This window comes from Heloderma suspectum, chromosome 10 (assembly GCF_057233095.1).
Source record: "Heloderma suspectum isolate Gila_16-S chromosome 10, 16-S_ref, whole genome shotgun sequence".
NCBI classification, from domain to species: Eukaryota; Metazoa; Chordata; class Lepidosauria; order Squamata; family Helodermatidae; genus Heloderma; species Heloderma suspectum.
Window position 1 is genome coordinate 33,718,055 of NC_139467.1, and position 11,301 is coordinate 33,729,355.

Below are 11,301 nucleotides of genomic sequence, written 5' to 3' on the forward strand. Positions count from 1 at the left end.
ACAGTTAAGGTGGCCATATGTCCTCTTTTACAGAAGGCGCTCCTCTATTTGAAGAGCTGCCTGAGAACCATCCTCTATTTGAAGGGCTGAACAGTCCAATTCCATTTTAAAGATGACCATAAGATTTGTTGCCCATCCACAGTTAGCAGACTGAACAAGCCGGCACGCAGGTCACCTGCCCTTCCACACTATGATGAGATGGACTGTATTTCTATTTCATTTCTAATAATCATTTCACAATCATTTTATTGTGAACTGCTGAAGGATTTTATTATATTCAGTGGCGTATAAGGGTCACAAACAAACAAATAATCCTAAATTTGCATCTGTACCCATCAATTAGCATATGCGAACCTTATGCAAATCACCATCCTCTTTTGTCCTCTTTCTTTGGTGGTGCATTCCTTTTTTTTTTTGGCAATTCGTATGTGGCCACCCTACCACCACTTGTGGAAAAGCAGCCAGTGGTTCATTTTGAAAGAGAGTGGGTGCTTCCAGACCGGAGGGTTCCTAGTCCTACCAAACAAAAGGCACTGTTGAGCTATTCCACCTTTCCTTCCTTAACAGATTTTTTTTTTGCAGTAAGGAAAAGGTCAGAAGAAATGGTGGAAATAGACGGGAGAGTTGCAAATGGAAGACAATGGCATCTGGGCACACACACATAAAATTCTGTGAATGAGGCAGGGCGGTGGTGGCACAATAAAAGCCCTGTCTGGAAGCACCCGGAGTGGCTAAGAAGAGGCCGCAAGCCTGGCTGGAATTTGTGCCCTTTGATCCAGAAACCCTACTCCCACTCCCAAGTTATGTGGAGGCTGGCTCTGGTTACTCCAGGGCAAGTCGGATACTCTGCATTTTATTTCTCTGAACATTTCAGTTCAAATTTTCCATGGACAATTTGCAATAACACAATAAAACAGCAAAAGACAGCACCAAAAGCAATCACAGCAGAAGGAACTGAAAAACAACAACAGAGATTAAGAGTATATGATTCTTATAAAGGTATTTGCCTGGTGCCTAAAAGACATCAACATAGGCAGCGCCTGGCATCATGATTCCTTTCATTGGGTGACAGCCCTACTTAAAAAGGGATCCCAGATTGTTTACAATATTTGTAAAGTTTGTCATCACTTGTAAGCCATCCTTAGAAGCCAAAGAACAACACCATTTCCACCAGCCAGGTAGGAATTTGCACCAACGCCCTTGGTTTTCCATGCATGTCCTACTAGACTGTGACAAGACAAGATAGAGGGCTGGAACCAAATTAAGGGTACTCCCCTTTGTTGGTTACTTACTGAGCTGGTTCGCATGGCTGTCGGCACCCACCATGGTTTAAATAAGCCGTGGTGGTTTGCAGTATGTTCTGGCCACCATTGTGGGCAGTCACCTCACCTTATCATGTTGTGCAAACCCGGGCGGGGTGGCTTGTTGCCGTGCTTAACAAGCCACTCCAGGACCTTACGTTAGTGTTTACTTACCTTTACTGTGTTCCAGGTAGGGATGTCTGTAACTGGGAAATCCATTTTGTTTTTGGCTAAGTGGAGTTCTGCGGTGTATACAACTTGCTTTGCATCTGCAAACTGAGCTGCGGGCTGTTCCCCAAACTCAGGAACTTTTTTGCACACGTTTTGGAAGGTACTGCAATTTGCAGAAATTTCTGAGCAATTTGCACCAATTATGGCTGAATTTGCGCAAATTACAGCCAAACTTGTGTAATTTATGGCCAAAGTCACACAAATTGTGAGAATTTGGCTGTAATTTGCATAATTTGTGCAAATACAGCTGTAATTTGGGCAAATTTCTCAGAAGTTATCACAAATTGCAGAACCTTCCACACAAAAAGAGGGAGGATGCACAAAATACCCATAAAACTGCGAACTGGCTTGATTCACTGCAGATCAAATCGGGCACCACAGCAGGAACCAAAATGAAGTCCAGGGGCTGAACCCAGAAAACCTCATTGAACTTCACCTCCCCCCAACCGATTTCTTTGGCACCCCTAGTTCCAGGTCTGGTCCCTAGCATTGTAAATAGTAAAATCAAGCCCTATGGAAAGGACAATAAACAAAAACAATAAAACAACAATGATAAACAGTTCACTATGGGACATAGCAGCTCAGTAAGGAAATACAATCCCAAGCTCAACTATTTTCCATGTTTCCAAATTGGAACACAGATTCACCTGATGTTATTCATAGCAACCTCCAATAGCATGTTGCAAATGTGGCTTTTGCCTGGAGCCACAGCGGAGCGCACTGTCATCCTGTCACATCTCACAAGCTAAAAAGCATCCAGACAGGCCAGGTCAATATTTGGACAGGTTACTTCAGCAGGGATGATTCACTTGTACTCTCTTGCTGCTCCTTATGCATGGGACTCCCAACCAGAATACTTCTCAGCTCGCAGGTAGAAATGGCTGAGAAATTAGTTCAGTCTGGATTTTTATAAAGGCTTCCCTAATTTGCGCCTCCCAAACCAATACGCAAACCAGAACACCCTTTCGCAGCTAAATCCACACTTTTCAGAATGTTGCAATGCAATTTACAACTCAAAAAGTATACACCAAAATACATATATAAAGGGAAGGTATGCACAAAAGCATATTACGTTAGGGTAAAACCACTTGCAGAAAACATGCACCATAGGAAATGTGTATACAAAAATGCATATATTAGAAGAAATGCACACAAAAATGTGCATGATTTTTTGTGTGAACAGAGACACACACACACACACAAAATTTGCAAACTGAAGCACAATTTAAGTGCAGAACTTACAGAATTTACAGGGAAAGTGAAGAACTAAGCGAAACTGAAACAGTCAGATCTGCCCATCCTTACAGAGGGCAAAACTGCATGTTATGTGCAACAAGAGGATGAAGCTGAAAATGGCATTCTCAGTTCTGAGTCTTCCCCACTCTTCCCTGGACCACTTTCCCCATGATCTAAAGTCATCATGATGGGTGCTTCTCTGTGCTTGCCAGAGGCAGCCATTTCTACAGAGTGGGGACACAACTGGATGATGTCAGGACATTAGACACGTGATCCTACACGTTATGGCAGGTGTGACATTTTTGTGTCACATGTAACTTGTAGTTCAGCCCACAGCTGGGGCACATATTATTGGGAGAATAATTTAAAATTCACTGCTCAAATCAAGGAAGGTATGTAGACCTTTTACAACCCTATAACCAACACTCAGCCCTATTTTGCAGGAGGAAAACATCACTTAAAAATCCACATTAAAAAAATATTTTTAAGGAATTAATATTTCAGATCAATCAAATTGTGACTTCCCCTTCATACTTTCCCCCCACAATCAGGCTGGTGCTGTGCTCCACTATGCAATACATGTTGTCATCATGTTTTTTCTGTTTCATGTCTGTTCTGCCCTATAGCCAAAGCTCTCTGGGAGGTTTACAAAGATTAAAACCCTTAAAATATGGCATTATGCATAAAATAAAAAGTTTAGCTACAAACATATAAACAGAGCAGACACACATACACCCACACACATATCTAAATAATATCCCATGGCCTGATTAAATACCTAGCATATGCTGCCAAATGCCTGGGAGTGGTGGAAAGTCTCAACCACTTACGGAGTTCAGTCCGTAACTGATTATCATGACTATATAGGACCTTGATGTTGGGAGTTTAATATTTATTTGTTTGAAAGTTTATATTCTGCCTTCCTTTGATCAAATCAAACTCAAGACGAATTACACACACAAAAATATAAATCACACGTAGACACACTAAAACAATCCTAACAAAATAAACAGCAGTTAGAACTAAAAAAAGATGTGGATCCTCTTCAGCCCAAGAGCCAAAATTCTTTTCGGAGAAGCTCTCAGGGGCCGCATTCCAATGGCGTGTGGGGATGAATGCCAAAGGGGGCAGTCCGAACACACCAGCACATTTTAGCTTAAAGCTCTTACTGCCACTAAGCATTAGGGGAAGTGTTTCCGCATTTTAGAATGGGGACAAAATGGGACAAAATCCAGAAAAGCACCAAACAATTGGAAGTTGGGGAAAGAGGGTGGGGACATGGTAAGAGAGCCAGATTGGGACCCCAGGAGGATGGAATTTGGCCCCAGGCCTGTGATTCCTCACCCCTGCTCTATTTGAAGGGCTGTCCAGTCCAAATCTGGTTTAAAGACAAAGCGCTATGAGAAGGGGGGAGCAGCAGGGGGCTGGAAATTGCCCATCAACGGTTGGCACCTGGACGGCAGAGTGAACAGCAAGCACACATCTCACCCGCTCTCAGTCTTCCTCACTGTGGCAAGATGCATCGTATTTCTGTTTAAATTATAGTAATTATTTCCCAATTTGCATCTATACATATAATCTAGCAGATGTAATCTCTTTCTGCAAATGTGTGCCCTTTTTTGTCCTCTGTTTTGGTGATGCACAGGTGGATCCCCTAGCTTTGTGCCCACGTGTTCCTCTTCTTCCCTCCTCCCAGCTTTAAACTAGGATTTGTCGTTGGTTTCTGAATCCTGCTTTGCTTCAGTGCAATAAATCATAATCCTGGGTTCAAATGTCACACAAAGCTTTCTCTTTCCTGGTTTGTTTACTTGCTCACGTGAAGAGAGGAATGAAGTAGGTGTGAATGGGACTGGTTTATTAAGCCATAATCTGTGGTTTGGCTTGAGTTGGGTTGAGTCGGTGGGGCTCTGGCCATTGGGCTTGGATGTATTGCTTCCTCAGTTTGCCCACTGACCTTAGGTCTCTGTGCTCATGGAAGCCAGGGTCATAGTAGCATCTGGCTGGCTGAGGTTGGGAACAGAACACCAGGTAAGATGGACCATTGATCTGATCCTCCAAGCAACGCTGTTCATATAGAGCTGACCTGACTCCCCAGTAGGGATGTTGGAGAAATCTGCAATGGAATCAAATGAGTTTGGATTTCTATGAATCTGACCTGCAGATGCCACAGCGGACTGGCTCTTCCCGAGTTGCACAGGTTCTGCAGACTTGCGGATCATTTTTTTTTTTAGTTTCTGGAATTGTATACAAATTTAGTTGTAGAAAAATACATATAATTAAAAGACACCTGCTAAAATATGCATTTCCCCCATAGGCTAAAGCAGGAAAATGCCCATACAGGGTGCACATTTTGAGAGGGATTTGCACATTTTCGCAAGTGCGAATTTGCACATATTTGGGAAATTGGAAACAATCTGGCTCCACTAATGAGTGGACAATAGAACAAAAGGCACCTGACAATCTGCGAAATGCAGGCAGAATGGATTTTACAAAATCCATACATCACTACTTCCTAGCAATCTTGTGCTAGCGAGCCTTTTAGCAAGGGGTTTCCAGGGTGGTAAATATTATGGAATTGGGCTCCTATAACAGGGTCTGCATTTGCCTTGCGTTGGATGGTGCTTTAGCATCCAAACGCAACACCTTGGAAACTGCAGAGACTCGCTCAGGCCAACCACTACGGTTGTCCTTCATCCATTGTACTGAGTTGTTGCCCAACTTGTTCAGCCTTATCATACCATAAAATACTTTGAGAACATTGTTTTCAAAAGGCAGACAACCCCAAAGGGCATCCTATCTGGGATTGTTCCATTGGAAATAAACTGTGTTGTTGTTTATTTGCTCAGTTGCTTCTGACTCTTCGTGACTTCATGGACCAGCCCACGCCAGAGCTTCCTGTCGGCCGTCGCCACCTCCAGCTCCCCCAAGGTCAAGTCCGTCACCTCCAGAATGTCATCCATCCATCTTGCCCTTGGTCGGCCCCTCTTCCTTTGGCCTTCCACTTTCCCTAGCATCAGCATCTTCTCCAGGGTATCCTGTCTTCTCATTAGGTGGCCAAAGTACTTCAGTTTTGCCTTTAATATCATTCCCTCAAGTGAGCAGTCTGGCTTTATTTCCTGGAGGATGGACTGGTTTGATTTTCTGGCAGTCCAAGGCACTCTCAGAATTTTCCTCCAACACCACAGTTCAAAAGCATCTATCTTCCTTCACTCAGCCTTCCTTATGGTCCAGCTCTCGCAGCCATAGGTTACTACAGGGAATACCATTGCTTTAACTATGCGGACCTTTGTTGTCAGTGTGATGTCTCTGCTCTTAACTATTTAATCAAGATTTGTCATTGCTCTCCTCCCAAGAAGTAAACGTCTTCTGATTTCCTGGCTGCGGTCAGCATCCGCAGTAATCTTTACGCCTAGAAAGACAAAGTCTGTCACTGCCTCTACGTTTTCTTCCTCTGTTTACCAGTTATCAATCAAGCTGGTTGCCATAATCTTGGTTTTTTTGAAGTTTAACTGCAACCCAGCTTTTGCACTTTCTTCTTTCACCTTCGTCATAAGGTTCCTCAGCTCCTCCTCGCTTTCAGCCATCAAAGTGGTATCATCTGCATATCAGAGATTGTTAATGTTTCTTCCAGCGATTTTAACTCCAGCCTTGGCTTCATCAAGCCCAGCACGTCGCATGATGTGTTCTGCGTACAAGTTGAATAGGTAGGGTGAGAGTACACAACCCTGCCGTACTCCTTTCCCAATCTTAAACCAGTCCGTTGATCCGTGGTCTGTTCTTACCGTTGCTACTTGGTCGTTATACAGATTCCTCAGGAGGCAGACAAGATGACTTGGTATCCCCATACCACCAAGAACTTGCCACAATTTGTGATGATGACAAATGTGAATGTTGCTTCAAATGCACTATATGGGCCTACCATGAACATGTGTACTCATACAGTTAATTTCCCAAGCCAACAGTTGACCTTTATGCCAATAAATTATACAACCATTCAACATGAAAATTGCATGACTCCCCAAAGAGCGCTATACAACCACAAGCAAATTAAAATATATAGAAAAATACCAGTAAGGGCTCAAGGCTGGGTTGCATGTGAAAGGTATTTACCTGATGTTTATGCTTGTATTAAACAAACTCTGTGCTCCTATGCTGAATGAAGGCAATACTCAATAGCTCTAGGATATACTCCTGGAATTGTATTTGTTGTTTTTATTTTATTTATGTCATTAATTTGTACCCTGCTTTCCTCCAAAAAATGGCACTCAAGGCAGTTTACAGGCACAATTAAAATTGATTAAAACAATAAAGTGATATATTAAAACGTATTTATTTCTATACCTCCCAATAGCTGAAGCTCTCTGCAATAAAAATACAATGAAAAATAACAATTACAGATTAAAACAAAACAAAACAGCACCCAGTTCAATAGTCCTACCAAAGCCCTTCTTTAATAAAGCGGTCTTTGCCTGCCAATGAAAGGACAGCAGAGCGGGAGTGAATTCCCTTGGGAGGGAGTCCCACAGCCTGGGGGCTGCCACCAAAAAGGCCCTCTCTTGGGTCACCACCGAACACGCCTCTGAAGGTGGCAGTCTCAAAAGAAAGGCCACTCCAGAAGATCTTAAGAACCAGGCAAGCTTGTATGGGAGAAGGTGTTCTTTCAGGTAGCCTGGTCCCAAACCATAAAGGGCTTTATAGGTCATAACCAGCACTTTGAATTCTGCCTGGAAACAGACTGGTAGCCAGTGAAGCTGCTATAACAAGGGAGTCATATTCTGCCTGGAACCAGCCCTGATCAACAGTCTGGCTGCAGCATTCTGGACCAGCTGAAGTTTTTGAACAGTTTTCAAGGGCAGCCCCACATAAAGTGTGTTACAGTAGTCCAAACAGGATGTAACTAAGGCATGTGTGACTATGGCCAGATCAGACGTCTCTAGGAACAGGTGCAGTTGGCATACAAGCCACAGCTGTGCAAACACACTCCTGGCCAATGCCGAGACCTGGGCATCCAGGTTCAGGGCCGAGTCCAAGAGTACCCCCAAACTGCAAGCCTGAGTCTTTGGGGGAGTGCAACCCCATCCATCACAGAATGAATCCCTATTCCCTGGTCTGCCCTTTGACTGACCAAAAGCACCTCCACCTTTTCTGGATTAAGCTTCAATTTGTTTGCCCTCATCCAGTCCATTACCGACATCAGGCACTGATTTAGAACCAGAACAGCTTCCTTAGATTTAGACGGAAAGAAGAGGTAGAGCTGGGGAACATCAGCACACTGACGGCACCAAACTCCCAAACTCTGGACAATCTCTCCCAGGGGTTTCATGTATATGTTAAATAGCCTGGGGGATAAGATGTACCCCTGAAGGACACCACAGGCCGATGGCCACAGTGTCCAACTGGAATCACCCAGGCACCACCTTCTGAGATTGCCCCTCCAAGAAGGACCAGAGTCACCATATAATAGCGCTTCTCAGTCCTAGCTCAGATAGATGCCCCAGAAGGATACCATGGTATCAAAAGCTACCAAAAGGTCCAGCAGAACTAACAGAGACACACTCCCCTTATCCAGTTCCCAGCATAGATTGTCCACCAAGGCAATCAAAGCAGTCTCTGTCCCGTAACCAGGCCTGAAGCCAGATTGAAATGGCCGGCACAGATACAATCAATTTTATCTGCAAAGTCTCATGCAAATCAGTCACAGTGGGCCATCGAATGGTCCACCTCTTCTTCTTGCAGGCTAGAGCGTAACAGACCATTGCCAGCTGGAAAAGCTTTGCTGGGCGATTCTGACCAGGTGCAATGATTGTGGAGAAGTACAATTTCTTTGCCGCCATCACTGACACTGAATAGGCTTTCAAATGAGCTCTAGCCCGTGTTCAATCGCACTCATTCCACGTTTTCCACCAACATCACTCTAGTCAATGTCCACTTGTTTCATTGTCTGCAGCACCCTAGAAAACCCGGGGACTCATTTGGCTCCACTCCATGGAAGAGGATGCTCAGGAGCAATTGTGCTAACTACCCAGGACGTTTCTTCATTCCAGAAGTCAACCAGGACGTCAAAAGAACTGTGCACTGAGATGACAGGAAAATCCTTAAGAGCCCTCAGAAAGACATCCAGATCCATCACTCTCCTGGGGTGGACCATCTTAATTGGTCCCCCGCCCCTGCAGAGGCTCTGAGTCTTAGCAAGTCTAAATCACACCAGGTGGGGCCATGACAACTGAACTATAGAAAGTTCCTCCACCCCTAGATCATTGTTATCCCACCCTACATAGAAAAAACAGTTCCAAAGTGTGCCCTACTGAGTAACTGGGGCCAGATACTATTTGGGACAGACCCATGGTTGGCATGGAGGCCATGAATTCCTGGCCACTCCTGACAAGGTGGCCTCAGCATATATGTTGAAGTCCCCCAGCACAACAAGCCACGGAGACTCCCACACCAACACTGAGACCACCTCAGCTAGCTCGGGAAGGCAGACTGTTGAGCAGCAGGGTGGGCGGTGCACCAACAGGAACCCTCTTCCATCCCAAACACCCACCTTCAGATGCACACATTCAAAACTGGAAGGCTGTGGGATGGGGCACCTGGACAGAATCGCCAAGAGACCATTGCAACGCCACCTCCCCGCCCCCCAGGTCTTGCCTGCTGCCACATGGAGAACCCATATAGGCAAAGCTGGGAGAGATTTCCTTCCTCAGTCTCATCCAGCCAGGTCTCCGTGATCCAGGCCAGCTTGAAACATTCGTCCAGGACCAAGTCCTGGATGGCTGCTGTTTTCTGGTTCACGACCTGGCATTCAGCAGCAGGACCTTCAACCCAGGGGGACTGTCCCCAGGGCAACTCAGGCTCTCCAATAAGGGAGACAGCTTGGGAGCAACTGACACGCTGTTGCATTCCCCACCCCCATAATGACCCAGGTGCCTCCTGCCACCATCTCTCCCTCTGCCTCTACTGTTTCAATGGCATTGTTTATAATGTATGGATTTATGCAAACCCAAGTTTGTATAATGTGTGTGCAGACACACACGTATATATGTAATAAACAAAAGTATATCTTCCCCTTGAATGATAAGCCTCAATATTCAGTCATATATCCTAAATGAGATTTAGGCTGCTGTCCTATACATGCTTCCCTGGGAATACATTCCACTGAACACAATAGGGTTTACTTCTGAGTAGATATGTATAGGATTGCACTGTAAACACAGTCGCTTCTCTAACACAGAGAAATGTGTTTTCCTGATTGATGAAAGTTTGGTGAGCATTCAACATTTTTATAGACTTCTCCATAATAATGGTGCAAAAAGACTTTAGCAGTGAGTTATAGGGGCAACAGTAACAACTACCCCTCTTTGCAGAGGATAATAATAATAATAATAATAATAGTTTTATTATTATTATTTATTGCATTTATATCCCGCCTTTTTTCCTCTTGCAAGGAACCCAAGGCAGCTTACATTATCATCCTCCTCCATTTTATCCTCACAAAACAACAACCCCTGTGGGGTAGGTTGGGCTGTGACGGAGAGTCTGTGACTGGCCCAAAGTCACCCAGTGAGCTTCCATGACCGAGTGGGGACTAGAATCTGGATCTCCCAGCTCCCAGTCCAACATTCTTGTAAGGCCCCAGGCCTGAACCAAGCTATTAGTAGTTCTGGAGTGGCTTCGATCCATAATGCTCTCTGCCTTTGGTCAGGGGGCTGCTGTTTTCCCTTAACCGGCCTCCTGATGTAGCCAGATGAGTAAAAAGGGTGAGAAGTAGCTCCAAGAACATTCGTCTCTCATGAGGAGAATGTCTTATCACTGATGAGCCTGAGAAGCAGAGTTTGTTCACCTTAAAGCTGCAGGTGGCTGTGCTTGAGAACCAAGCACTGTTAGTTTATGCTGAGAATGAACATGAGGGGCGCGTGCTGCTGAAACGCTGCTTATTGCTAACCTGTAGAGTATAAGACCCATTGTACCCAGTGGCTCGGGGTTCAGAGAAGCTGTGCGATCCAACCATTGGGTACGCCTGTGTGCTGTAAGTTACCCAATAAAGTACTCCTTGTAAGTAAACCTTTGAGTCTGATGTATCACTATCTTGGCACTTCTAACCTAAGAGTTCAATGCCCACTGCAGGGTGACACAATTCTAACCACTACACCACACTGGCTCTCAGCGAGATTTAGGCTACAAAACAGCTGATCACCTGGGCCCCATCTACACTGGGCTTTTACTCCGGGGCGGGTGCGAGTCGAGGTCCCTTGTGATAGATGATAAAGTCGCAACTTTGCAGCCATCCATGGTTTTTGCCCAGAAAATGCGGAGTTCCCAGGAGTCGCTTTACTGTGATTTTGGGGGTTTGCTGCAGGTTCCCCCATGGTTGTGGGCCGTCCGTTCCTTCCCTGAACTGACTTCACATTTTGCAGTGGGCGTGTTGTAGGCGTGCGTAGTGCCTGCATCACTCTGTGACGCCCCTTTACTCCCCCGTCCCTTCACAGCTGTGCAGTTACAGAGGCACAGAGGGGCATTTTCATCTATTTAATCA

General features: G+C 45.0%; 1 long non-coding RNA gene across 3 annotated transcripts in view; it reads left to right on the plus strand.

Moving 5' to 3' along the window:
* LOC146338093 (uncharacterized) overlaps positions 1-11,101 on the plus strand; it is a 39,702-nt gene extending 28,601 nt beyond the window's left edge. Inside the window, exon 4 of one of the 3 annotated variants that reach the window (XR_014785160.1) lies at positions 583-11,101. This is a non-coding gene — a long non-coding RNA (uncharacterized LOC146338093). The remainder of the gene's footprint in view (positions 1-582) is intronic. The other 2 variants (XR_014785161.1, XR_014785162.1) reach the window with 2 other exon arrangements.
* Positions 11,102-11,301: the final 200 nt, after the last annotated feature.